Genomic DNA, 13,898 nt, shown 5'->3' with positions numbered 1-13,898 from the left:
GTCGTCTTTTTGGTTGCTCAAAAAATGTGTTTGCAAGAAACAAATTATGGTTCACATAATCCAATAAGTCTTTCTCCCACTTCATTGCTATCTCCTAAGCCCCATTTCCCCACAATTCCTAGTTCTTCTCTGTTCCCTGCTTTTGCATTCCAATCCCCCATGATTATCAGAACATCTTGTTTTGGTGTGTGATCAATTTCTTCCTGTACTTCTGCATAAAATCTCTCCAATTCCTCCTCTTCTGTGTTTGCAGTTGGAGCTCTCATCTTAAGACACTCCAAATAAAAGAGAGGGGTAGGGGACTCTACTTGCTGGAGCTAAATCTAGCACTTTCCAGTCTTAGAAGTAAGGCGGGGGCTTCTCCTGGGAAAAGAGAATGATTTCTCAAGTTGTAACTGTCTCTTCTCATGTCTGTGTGACCTTGGGGAAACTGTCAGCTCTGACTCTGTGAAATATTCTCCTTCTTTATCTCTCTGGAATTGTCCAGCAGATTCATTAAGGCCTGTCTGCTGAGCGAATAAGTCTGGGCTAAGAGCCAGTGATGACAGTAAACTGCATTTCTTAATTACCGCCGCAGGTGAGAGGGTGCTGCTGTGGCCTTGCTTGGCAGAAATACTAACAGGATTACTGGGCATAGGGCTGACAGGCTTCAGAAATCATTTCCTCTATTGTTGCCCCAGAGCCTTCCCCAACATCTACAATCCCCTCCCTATTCTCCCAGTCCTGCCAAAGGTTCTCCATGGGTCCCATGACATACTATGCCTGTCACACATTTATCAGATACACCATCAAAAATTAAACTCTGGCTTTGCCAAAATAAAGACTGTCATGTATCTCTTTGATTCTGTGCTCTGCCTGCCTTGAAACATGTATGTTTTGTTTAAGGCAGGGTGGGGAACAGGATCTGGACAGTAGGTCAGATCCTGAGCATTCCCATGGGCCATTTTGACAGATGGTACCCCCCACCTGTCAATCACCTCATGTCACCAGGTAGAATTTGGAAATGTAACTTGGTTAGACAGTTGAAATAAACTATTTGATCTGTATGGCTATATGTCACTCTTAAACCAAATATTTTTTAAAAGAGAAGCAAAGCCCATATAGAGAGATAGTTAGATGTCCCCACAAGCCATTCTCTCAGTCAACCCATTAAAAATCATTGGATTTGATTTTACTTAAGTCAATTGATTTCAATGAATCTATACCGTGTATGAATCACTGGATGTCACCTACAATATTTAGTTATTATTTCTCCTCTGTGTTTTACTTTGTTCTGTTTTGCCCTTAGCATATGTAATTATTTTGTGTTCTTGTAGGAGGTTTTGCTAATAATAGAAAGCATTTATCTTCTTCTGAGGAATAATTCCCTGTGCTCATTTTTTAAAACCACAAAATATAACTAACCTGAATATAGCTTATATATATCTTTTTATCCTGCCAGAAGAAAGTACGTCTAACATACATCTCCCTGGCAGATATTATTGTTCATAAGAACATAAGAACATAAGAAGAGCCTGCTGGATCAGGCCAGTGGCCCATCTAGTCCAGCATCCTGTTCTCACAGTGGCCAACCAGGTGCCTGGGGTAAGCCCGCAAGCAGGACCCGAGTGCAAGAACACTCTCCCCTCCTGAGGCTTCCGGCAACTGGTTTTCAGAAGCATGCTGCCTCTGACTAGGGTGGCACAGCACAGCCATCACGGCTAGTAGCCATTGATAGCCCTGTCCTCCATGAATTTGTCTAATCTTCTTTTAAAGCCGTCCAAGCTGGTGGCCATTACTGCATCTGTTCATATAGCAATCCATAAGTTCAAGGTGAATGCATATAGACTTTTGCTGTAAAGAACTTTAATAGTAAAACAGAACTTACCCCTGTAAATGAGGGTGTTATAATCTCCATACTACAGAAAGGATTAGACAGAGAGACACCCAGTAAAGTTACTTAAGATGTCATTATTAGCACTTAGAGTGTCAAAAATTTTCTAAGCAGTGTACATACAGTAGGGCCCCGCTTTGAAGCGCTCCAGGCATTCCACCGATACAGCGGTTGTGGCCCCACCTCCTATGGCGCTTTCCCCACTTTTACAGTATTTTTCGGGCGCCGGGCACCATTTTAGACTATGTTAGTCAATGTGTTCTGCTTTACGGCGGATTTCACTTTATAGTGGCAATCCTGAACAGAACCTGCCGTATGAGTGGGGCCCTACTGTATATTAAAAGACAAGACAGTCTCTGCCCACAGGTTTGCAATCTAGTAGACACGACACAAAAGGAAAAAGAAACAGGGATGGAAAAGGAAAGCCAGCATTGCAACAGCTGCTTCTTCACTAGCCACTGGATGGGACCAGGTTGGTCTCCCCCTTGTCATGATGCTGTTCCTCTGTGGCAGGAGGTGTAGTCTTTCAGTGGTCCTCTGAGGTCCTCTGGCTGTTGGCAGAGGCCAGAGTGTGCCTCTCTTCAACTTTTCAGTCCCGGATAACTGGCAACTGGAACAATGTGTTCTTTCATGCAGGGAGGGGGAAAAGAAGCTCTCTGTTGTTGCTCTTTCTCTAGCCAACAGATAAACTGACATTTCAGGGCTGCCAGGTCATAGCTCTTAATCACTACAATTACCCTCAAGAGCTTTCTGGCAACATGTTTTCTGTATGAATATTACTGGAAATGACTCGTTTGGACAGGTGCCTTTATACATGGTTCGGAGCACCACACATATAAACCCATGGTGATTTTATCCACACTTAGATAGCTGTGAATCCACCCTATACTGGAGTACATTTCAATGAGGGATTAGCTAATTCATTTGGATTTCTGAGTTCTATGATAACCAAGAACACTGTTTAATCTTACGAAACCAGAAATAAATAAAAAGTAGCTGGTGCTGGAGTCCCTGCAGCTTCATGGCAAGGCCAGATAATAGGATTGCAGCCACTCCTGCAACAGGTGGTGGGTGGCGTCACCTGACATCAGCATTGATGAGATTGTTGTGTCGCGGATAAATAAAGGGGCCCCAGTCACTATATTCTCCCTGCAGCCCCGCTGCCTTCATTATCTGAGAAAGAAAACATGAGACCTGCTCAGATTGACACTGCCACCCCAAATAGTTCCCAGAGATTCTGGCATGGCTTCTAACCCAGGGGTCACCAACTCTTTTGGACATCACACACCCCTTTCTAGGCAATCAAGAAGAGTTAGCAGAGTTGAAGGACACATTCCAGCCAGGCAAAAATATTCAAAGAGGGTAAGAAGTAGGGCTTCTGAGAGGTGTGGCATGGGGAGAGTCCCAAGGGCCAGACAGTGCAGCCTGGAGAACTACATGTCCCCCCCAGGCCTGATATAGGGAGAGGTGCTCCTTTAAGTATTCAAGACCAAAGTTGCTTTACAAACCTTCAGTTTGGATGAGAAACATATTAGCAGCCACCAGACCAATTCAGTGGCGTCACTAGGGGGGTGCGGGGGATGCGGACCGCACCAGGTGACACCATCAGAGGGGGGTGACTCTCAGCTTTAATTTTAAAAAAATTAAGTTTCTAGGTGGTCCGGTTCTCGAGATATACATAAAAACGTCAGCTGCCCCCATTTAATCTTTTTTTAAACTACTGTATAGCACTTCGTAGCTTTAACCCCACCCATTCAGGATTACAGCCAATCAGTGAAGTGTTTGTTTGACCTGTGGCAGTGTCTAGTAAACCTCTTTTCAAGGCCAGAAAATGGTGGTTTCCCCCCCCCATTTATCTGAAAATCTCATAAATGGGGTAAGTACATACATTCCAGCTTTTTCCCCTCTTTGTGTGGGAGTCAGATCCTGGGCAGTGTTTTCAAAACCTTCCCAATACTTGCTTTTGTGGGGGTAAAAGCATTGCTAATTCCATATCTCCAGAGTAAATCCCATTGAATTCAATAGGATTTACTTTTGAGTAGACATGGTTATGAATGTGCTGAAAATCAATGGGACTTCGGAAAAAGAATTGTGTTTGTGTTGTCTTTCTGTCCCCCCCCTTCTCCAGTCCTATTTTAAAGCAAGTAGGCAGGGCTTACTTAGGTATTACAGTTTTTATTCTGTAGGAAATGAATACTGGTTTTTTTTAAAACTAATACTGATTTTTCTGCAATGACCAACTGGTTTGAAAATAAACTATTATATGGGCTGTATGTATATATACATCTGCAGTGTGTGTGTGTAGTCTTTCCAACAACCCTGTGAGGTAGGGTTGGAAACCAAGGAAGCTCACAACAAGAAATAAAGCCATTTAAAATCCAATAACCATAAAGCAAGAATAAACAGTTGGAAAACAGCCTAAAGAGGCATGATTCTGAATTTTGGGTTGGGTGAATGAAGTTTATTTATTATTTGATTTATATCCCGCCCTTCCTCCCAGTAGGAGCCCAGGGCGGCAAACAAAAGCACTAAAAGCACTTTAAAACATCATAAAAATAGACTTTAAAGTATATTAAAACATCTTTGAAAATATTTTTAAAAGCTTTAAAAAAACATATTTTTTAAAAAAAAGAAAAGGCTTAAAAACATATTAAAAAGCAATTCCAACACAGACTCAGACGTGGATAAGGTCTCAACTTAAAAGAACAAGTTGAAAGAACAAGTTCCTTATCACTTGAGGCTGTAGTTCTCTGCACACTTCCCAGTTTGAGTAAGCCCCATTGAATACATTGGGACTTGCTTCTGAGTAAACAAACATCGGATTGCACTATAAATATATTTACAGATTGTGCAATTCATAAACATATTTGAGAGTCATGTTTATATAAATATTTCTTCATACTGTGTCCCAATAAGTATTTGATTTCACACTATGGTTGTAGATGATTTTTTCCTCTACATTTTAAGTGTGCCCTTCTCCATTGTTTCTCCATTGTTTTCATCCTGAGGGGAGGATAGGCTGAGAGATGGTGAGTAGCACATTTAAGGTCTCTTCACCTCCCCCCCCTTTTTAATTTGTATTTATTTTATATTTCTCCAATATCTTCCCCTGGCTGTTTTTATGTATTTTAAATATTTTTAGATTAAATAAATAGGAAATCATAATTGTGAACCTCCCTAAAAGCAATTTACCTATCCTTATGTTTTGGCAAAGTGATGGTGTGAAGGCATGCTGGTAGAACAAGAGACCATGTTTGAGGCATGTTATAAGGTGTTTGAGGACTTTGTCACACATTACTTTTTGAGACCTGTAGATTCATGTCGGAAACAACACGTGCACGTATTGAATGGTGGCTTGGGTGCTGTTTTTTCAGTCTATGCTGCATGCGTAGCGAAGGTGATACATCATCTGGCAGCTAGCTTCATAACGTGAGAATTAAAAACATTTGGATCACCATTCACTTGTTTACTTTTCTCACTGTTGAGACCACTTCATATATTATTTTTTCATACACAGAAATTTAATCTTTGTATAGGAAAAAGTATTTTGTAAAATGTGAAGGACAGTGGCTGTCCAGTCAGTATAACCACTGTACAAGATCTACTCAGTCACTGTAATTACCTTTTGTTTTGAGTGCCCTTTTGTCTGGGTCTTGGTTCAGGTGTGTATCCAACTTTCACGTGCTTGTGGAAGGGGTGTGCAAGTAGTGCCCCCCCAAGTGTGGAGGCTTGGACAAACATTGTGTTATGGAAAATCAAAGTCTGTGTGAAAGTACATATTTGGGAATGCCATCAATGTAATCCTAAACACACTTAATAAATAATATCGAACTTGCACGTCACAAAATATATTACAGTCATGTCCATAAGCACCAGGAGGGTAGTCGCCCAGGGGATCTTAGTCCCTCTGCTTTTTTGGGAGCAGGGTCCCTATGTCTCCAAGCATCCTACAGTCAGCATGAAAAGGGAGTGTGTTAGTCACTGAGAAGAGTCTTCTAATAGGCTTCCTTGCCTTTTCTGCAGATTGGAGCCAATCAGAGTGAAAGGAGGTGAGTCAGCCACTGAGAAGACTCTTCTCAGTTGCTAACGCTCTCCACTTTCATGCTGATTGGCTCCTAGAGATGTTTGTTGTTGTGAGAGAATGCATTAACAAAGATCTCATTCTTAATCCAGGAGCAAAAAAGGGTGTACGTGGCTGTAACTATCATGAAGGGACCCTGCAGCTCTGAATTTTCTACTAAACAACTGATAAATACTTTGTGTCTGGAGACTTATTATTAAGAATCACTTTCCATAATTGTAAGGAGGTGTGTCCACATGCATGCATCCGAGGCACCTAAATGAGGGGAGAGAGCAGCATAGGGACATAAGTAGGTGTCTTATTCCAGGGGTTCCCAAACCTTTCTTCTACATAGACCACTTGAAAATTGCTGAGGGTCTGAAAGTATCTGAAAATTTACTATGGGCATATGCAAGATAATTAACTCCCATTAGTAATAAGAGCAAGAATTTGAGCTGTGCATATGATATTGTAATTTAAAGGTGTAATTTTAATTTTGCTAGTTGTTTATGTCACTACTATTGCCATTACATTCAGTGATATATGGGAATTACGATTTACGAGTAACATTAGTACAAAAAACATTACTAAGGATTCTGTATGGTCTGATACGGGAGGAGGTCCATGGGGGTGACACCATGTGTTACTGCACCAGGTGACACCAACCCGAGTGACCCCACTGGACCAATTCTAGGCTATTTCAAGTGGCTAAAACATGTGTATTTTAATTGTAAATATGCAATAAAAGTTAAATGTACAAAATAAGAGCATAAGAAGGGCCCAGTTGAATTAGGCCAAAGGCCATCATAGTCCAGCAACCTGTTTTCACAGTGGCTAACCAAATGCCTGCAGGAAGTTGGTATCTGGAATGGACTGGATTTTATATAAAGCTGCTATTTTAAACTTGCTGTTTTAAACTGTATATGCTATTGTTTTTACCGTTTATATATATATATAAATATATATGTAACTAAATCGTAAATTGCTTCAGGATGTCTCATGGGAAGTGATTCGTAAATGAAATAAATAATAACTCCACAAGCTGAACCTGAGTGCAACAGCACTATCCCCACCTGCATTTCCCAGCGACTGGTATTCAGTGTTATACTTCCTCTAACGGTGGTGGTATTCTCTACAAATTTATAATCCTCTTCTAAAGCCATCCAAGTTGGTGGCCGTCAGTACATGTGGGAGCAAATTCCATAGTTTACCTATGCACTGTGTGAAGAAGTACTTGCTTTGGTCCGTCTCAAATCTTTCAACATTCAGCTTCATTGGATGGACCCGAGCTCTAGAATTATGCTATCTGCTTTCTCCATGCCTCAGTGCCCTTTTTTTCTAAACAAAAAAGCTCCAAATGTTGTAACCTTTCCTCATAGGGGTGTTGTTCCAACCCCTTAATCAATATGGTTATCCTTTTTTTTTTATATATACATATGTATTTGGATTTTATATATATATACATAAGCATAATACAAGATACGAGTATATCAACATATATTCAGTACAAAATAAACTGAAACTAATAACACCTAAACACTACAGGCCAGCTATTGCAAAGACCCTCAAAAATGTATTGGATATTACATTACTCCTTTGTGGTTGACCCTTTTCTGATCATTTTCCAGTGCCACAATTTCCTTTTTGAGGTTAAGCAACCAGAACGATAAACCATATTCCATAGATTTGTATAATGGCATTAGGCTACTGGCAGTTGTATTTTCAATCCCATTCCTAATCCTCACAAACAAGGAATTTGTTTTTTTTTAAAGCTGCCACACACTAGGTCAACCCCTTCATCAAGCTATCCTCTACAGTCCAAAGGTCTCATTCGTGGTCAATTGCCTCCAGTTCAGACCCTGTGAATGTATATGGGAAATTAGGATCCCCCCCCCAATGTGCATCACTTTACACTTGCTGACACTGAATTGCACTTCCTATTTTCCTGCCCATTCACACATTTTGGGACTCCTCACAATCCCTTTTTGCTTTAATCACTTTGAACAATTTGAACAATCATCTTGAACACAAACAAAGAAACCTCACTATGTGCCCCTACTCTAGATGATTTATGAAAAGGATGAAAAGCACAGATCCATACACCGAACTTTTGGGGTCTCTGCTTTCTACGTCACTCCATTCTGAAAACTGTGCGCACAAACCCAGAGTTTGTACACATCATATAAAAAAGGCAAAGGAAGCAATAAAGTAATTATCAATACATTATTTCCATAATGTTAATTGAATCTGGATTATTTTTATTAACAGTTTTGAAGATACGTTTGTTTTATAAAAGCTTGTCAACCATTTTAGCAGGTGACCGCTACTGGATGCCCACAGGAAGGCAAAAAAACTCCAAGGACTCTGGCCAATCTGCCCTGAAGGAAAATACCTTCCTAATCCCAAGAGTGGCGATCAGTGTTACCCTGGGCATGTGAGCAAGGGCAATAAGGAAGGTGGGAGTTCACTAGGCCAGTGGGTCAAGAAGTAAGAGAAAAGACTTCCCACAATGCTAGAGGTGAGACACCCCCCTTGGATGGGGTTACAGGTGGCCACCAGTGGGCCCGGAAAGAAAGAAGGGAGCTCTCCTTGGGCCAGTGTGCAGGAGGCCAGTGGTCTTGGAAGCCAGAGGTGAGATCTCTCTTTGGGTAGGGTTGCAGGAGGCCAGTGAGCCCAGAAGTAAGAGGTGAGACCCCCTCCTTGGGTGGAGTTGCAGGGGGCTTAGAAAAAAGACCCCATGAGTGATGCAGAATGAATAGATTAAATTTCAATTTGCAAAAAATAAAACTCTTAAAGGAATTACTATGATTAAAATACCTGTTTAACGATCACAGATATTTTCAGTGGTTGGTGTCTGAAGGCTGCTGGATCAAGGGGGAGGGAAACATCCATTCTCTGAAGAGGGAGAGACATACTCTTTCTGCAACAATCTCTTTTCCCTGACCACATAATCTTTTCACACCAATCTCCTCCTTCCTCCTCTTCTCCTGACGATCCTGATGGCTTGGCAAAGGAAAGAGGAACACATCATAGAAAAAAGATCACTGGTGATGTAATAATTGCCATACTGTACATGCTGGCAATAAGTGAAAATTAATACATAATTCATGATAGGATTTTTTTAAAGTTAAGGCTGAGTAAGAAGGTGCTGGAGGGATGATTATGTGAAACGTCCACTCCACAGCCCAGTCTTTTGATGTAGCTGATGGTCCTGTGGCTGTTGCATCAGTTGCTCTTCAAAGCTTCTGTGGTAACCATGGAGGAGGAGAACACAAATTGCTGCTCTTTGGAGGTTCCATGTGATACTATGGCAACCAGAGGAGGGTGCTCCTTTAGGACAGGGTTGCCAACTTTTTTAGATCAGTGGGCACATTTCAAATTTTGAGAGAGTGCTAGGAGCACCAATCACAAAATAGCTACCATGGAGGGCATGGTTAACACAACATTGCTGCCATGGGGGGCATGGCATAACACAAAATTAGAGACAGAGTACTGTTTCCCATAGTTGTATTTTCACAATCAACCTGTTGAATTTCTTCCTGACATAGAGCTGTTAAAAGCACAAGAATTGTGTTTTTCCCCACTGCCAACCCTCAACCAAAGCTGAGGCTGCCATCTTGTACTCACTTACCTGGGAGTAAGCCCCATTAAACACAAAGAGACTTACTTCTGAGTTGCCATGTACGCTATTGTATTGTAAATTAACTATTGAATGAATTCTTAATGAGTCCCTGGTCTTTCACGTCTGCACAGCAGGAGACATGCCTAAGCCTCTTTGCAAAGTTTTCACATTTGCCTTTTGTGGGGAGGGGGGATTCTTAAATATTCACCTGCACTTATTCTGTAGTAGAATTTGCAGAAAATAACTTCTAGAGACTACCTCATCTCAGATGAACTCATCACAGGAAAGATGAATGTAGGTGTAATGTTCCTCCCCTAGCACCACCTGTCAGGCTCCCACCTGTGGCTACCACCAGGGAGAAACATAGTTTTTATTTTTCTTTAGCTCAGATCTCACAAGATCCCACTGCTAGGCAGCACCACCAGTCACTCCTTGTAAACAATACTGCTAGAGACTTCGCCTTAGTCTCCCTTCTGGCTTATTGTTATTTTGTGTCTGGGTGCACTTGCAGGCCACAACCCCCCTGTATCTTTGTGCCAATAAAGCATACAGCCCTGGGTTGCCCTGGATACTTGATGATACACTATCTCTTCACCGCTGCCACCATTTCATACTGTTTCTCCGCCTTGGTAAATACCCTGCCCACCCTTCTGGTCTGTGAAAGCCCCAGCCAAGGATCAGGCTTTTGGTAAACCAATAGAATATTTATTTATAAACACCAGGAAATAACAAGATTATGTAAGGTATGTTTAACAAGCGTATGGTTTCATATAGTGTCACTCTTTATGTTTCTGGTCATATATATATATACATTGCCTAAATATCAGCCAAATACAATCCAAGCCTCCCTCAGAACTCTGCCAACCAACTCCTCCAAAATCCCTCTCCTGAACAACAACTCTCCCCAACTCAACTCTCATCCTCTCCTTTATACCTTCAGCCATTCAAACACTCAGCCAATCTTCATACAGCATTCTCCAGCATTCTAGCCCATGTACTCCCCCCTCTCACTCAGTCACTTACCATATATCGCTTAATAAACCTGCACTTACCATATTTACAGATATTAAAATACAGGGACATCACAGTAGGTCACTAGGAAAAAATTAAGGGCAAACTCTTGGGGTTCCAAGGACTAGAAAACAAGACAGAAGTAGGAAAAGTGCACTAAAAGAGAGAGGGTAACAGCAGCTCTTTAGGACCCCAGGGTTTCCTGTTGCCTGGTGTCCACACAACTTACAGCTCTGACTTTGCTTATTTGCTAAAACACTGACAGGTGAGAGCAACCAGGCTGGCTCATTTCACAGAAATTGTTTAGAAGAGTGCCTGTACATTTTGCTTCATAACTTTATTTCAAAAAGGGCTGTAATGAAATCAGAATTATTTATATGTTTAAAACTTTCGAAATTGTGTTCAGGTAAGAAAGTGTTAATAGAATGTTAGTAGGTGCAAATGAGGTATGACTGACAGGTGGGAGAGGGTGTGTGAGTGAGAATTCTGAAGGGAATTTTAAAGAGAAAATAGTTGGGGTTTGACAGTTAGAGTTAGATAGCATTAGGGATCAAGAAGAGAACATTTAGTTAGAAAGGCTGTGGTTTTGGGAAAAGATTTCATTGGGATTAGTGGAGTAGGATGGGAAGGTAGGATAGGGACAACAACAACTTATTCATTTATTATCATGTTCAATATCTTGTATATATTTATTTGTTTGATTCAAAATCCCACATGTCAGCTTGGTCAAGAATGCTACCAACCTAAGGTCCTATTCTGTACCTATACTTATCCAAATTTTACAGACAGATTACACCAGTGGTCACCTTTTGAGCAAAAGGTGGTGGTGCTGAGGCTTGTGGTTCAGAGTGTCATGCCTCCATTGGATTGATGAGGAGCAGTGGATTGGCACAGCAGAGCCAGGAGAGGAAACAAGCAGACTCACCCAAGATGCAGCTGCAGACCTCCTACCACTGGAAGATATTCAGGACACAGCTGGAGAACCTCACTGGAGGTTCCTCCACTCCCTGCAGAGCAAAGATGCCTGTGAGTAACAGAACAATGCAGGCGTTCTCGCCATTTAAAGCTACAAGCTCCCAAGAGTCGGAGGGCTGATTGCTAGCACCTGAACCAAGGAGGGGAGCTTAAAAGGCAGTGAGAGGCCTTTTGCCCTCTGCTGGAAGCAATGTCAGACACCGGTGTCAGACCCTTGCCAGCCGTGCCAGGTTCTGTTGAGTCTTTGCCTTATTGGATTATTGAACCTTGGATTTGTGACTTACCTTGCCTTGGAAGATGAACTGGTACAAGAACTGAGACCCCTCAACTCCCACCCTTGCTTATCCACATATTCTTCAAGCCTTATCTGCTTTACAACCAAGCCCTTGCTTAGGTAGCTGCCAGCTAATTGTTCTACAGTGCCATTAATCACCTCAGTGCAGCTGGCAGAGACTGACACAGAGGGTATATCTGACCTCGGGCTAAAACGGGCTTCCTGGGGGTTTCCTCATCCAGTCATTTGGGAATCAGGAGGTGGTAATCCCAGAGACACATGAACATTGCAAGGGCTAGATACTAATTTTTTAAAATTGAAAGGTGAGAGTCTGGGGCCTCTGCCCTGGGATGCCAATCAAGGTCTGTCAGGTGCCATGGTGCCTGTGGGCATCAGGTTGGCAAATCCCATTCTAACTTGATTTCTCTCTTGTTGATCCTTCTATTTGCACGTGCTTCTACCATTCCCCATTTTTTTTCTTTGGCTTGACCCAGGGACACTTGCTTTGACTCACCCATAATTTAGATGACCAAATATAGACCAATAGATCACTGAGATCTGTGAACCTTGGATCCCATCTTTATTCCTTGGCTTGGATACTGAAACTTTAGATTTCAATTTGTGTGAAGCCAGAGACCATAAGGACTTGAGTCTGCAAGTACTTTATAAATAAGCCATGATCTCATATAGGCTATGACCTTAAGGCATGACACAGTGAAAAATCATCACCCTGACAAAGTACTTTCCAAACACTAGCTATATGTCTGGTTCTATTCTCAAGCATTTTAACTACAACACTATTAGAGTGGTCAACTGCAAAAGAGGGCAGGGTACTTGCACTTTTAATAGTTGTGTGGAAAGGGTCCCTTGCATGACATGGCACCTGCTGAAATCCCTCCTTCCACATAATTATTAAAAGTGCAAGAACCCTGTCCTCTTTTGCATCTGACCATCCTAAGCACCAGAAACGGGCATTCAAATGGAAAGAGTAAGGAATGCAGCAGTTAAGTCTCATGAAAGTGTTTACATTTTCAATGTTTTCTTCTGAAGTTGAAAGTACTAACAATATGTGGATCTCAGGGACTCCAACAACGTCAGAGACTCAGGCTTTTGAAACTTCCATTATCTTTTTCTTTGATGTAAATTATTACTTTTTGACTGCCATCAGTATCTTGCCCCATTTCAGATGCACTCTTCCATATTGGTTTTCCTCCAAATAATTATTTAGAAGCTGCTTCTATTGCAAGGTAGTCATCAGCACAGGATATGTGTCTTGCACATGTTGGACTCCACACCAAGCAAGGTGTTGTCACATAAACTAATTCCACCACTATATCATATTCTTATTTCCATAGTGATTCTCTTGGTAGAAAGTAAATGTTTACTCACTTGTTTGTTTGAAAAGTATTTCCACACCAAAACATCATGGCAGTGTACAGCAACATAAAAACATTTTAAAACCTTACTGACTAAGCTGACTGGCTACTCAAAAACATTTGGCACAAAAAACATCTTCAAGAGACACCTGGAAGTTGAAAGTGAGTATGCCTGCCAAATCTCTGCCAGAACAGCGTTCCACAGCATGGGACTGACAACACGAAATGCCCGACTTTTCGTTGAGGCCAGCTCGGCTTCTTTAGCATGCGGGATAACTAACAGTGCTCCTCTGGATGATTTCTTTCCCTCTTTCTAATTACTGCTGTGCCAAATATTTTCAATTGAATGTTTTGACATGAAAAAGATGCTTTGAATGTCAAAATGACTCCTGGTGCCTTTCTCCTCCTCTGCTTACAGCTTTCATGGTTGCTCAATATCTCTTCACAGCCTCTCTTGGGTTGCTGTTCAAGTATCATATTTTTTCTTTGAACTGCATCATATTCTCCTGGCTACATCATTTAGCCAGTCGGGGATTATGTAGCCAGCATGATAATGTCACAATGTCCTGTACCAATCAGATTTGATTATGTGATGATGTCACAAAACCAGTTCAACAATTCATTTTGAATGAGTGTCCAGAAAGCAAAAGTGTTGTGAGCATTTTGCCCCTAAATCAATAAAAGAAAGTGCTTTTCACAAGGGTGTA

The 13,898-nt window shown here is 41.5% G+C and overlaps 1 long non-coding RNA gene across 2 annotated transcripts; it reads right to left on the bottom strand.

Annotated features, from left to right (window-relative positions):
- Positions 1–1,951: 1,951 nt before the first annotated feature.
- Positions 1,952–11,584, bottom strand: LOC133386724 (uncharacterized). Of its 2 annotated transcripts, none has more exons than XR_009763250.1 (3): positions 11,492–11,584; positions 8,751–8,936; positions 1,952–2,498 (listed from the first exon to the last, which is right to left on the bottom strand). It is a non-coding gene; the product is annotated as an uncharacterized LOC133386724 (long non-coding RNA). The 2 variants fall into 2 exon arrangements; XR_009763251.1 differs by lacking the exon at positions 1,952–2,498 and adding an exon at positions 2,892–3,046.
- Positions 11,585–13,898: the final 2,314 nt, after the last annotated feature.

The sequence above is a fragment of the Rhineura floridana genome, chromosome 6 (assembly GCF_030035675.1).
Source record: "Rhineura floridana isolate rRhiFlo1 chromosome 6, rRhiFlo1.hap2, whole genome shotgun sequence".
NCBI lineage: Eukaryota > Metazoa > Chordata > Lepidosauria > Squamata > Rhineuridae > Rhineura > Rhineura floridana.
This window is presented reverse-complemented; position numbering and strand designations above follow the sequence as displayed.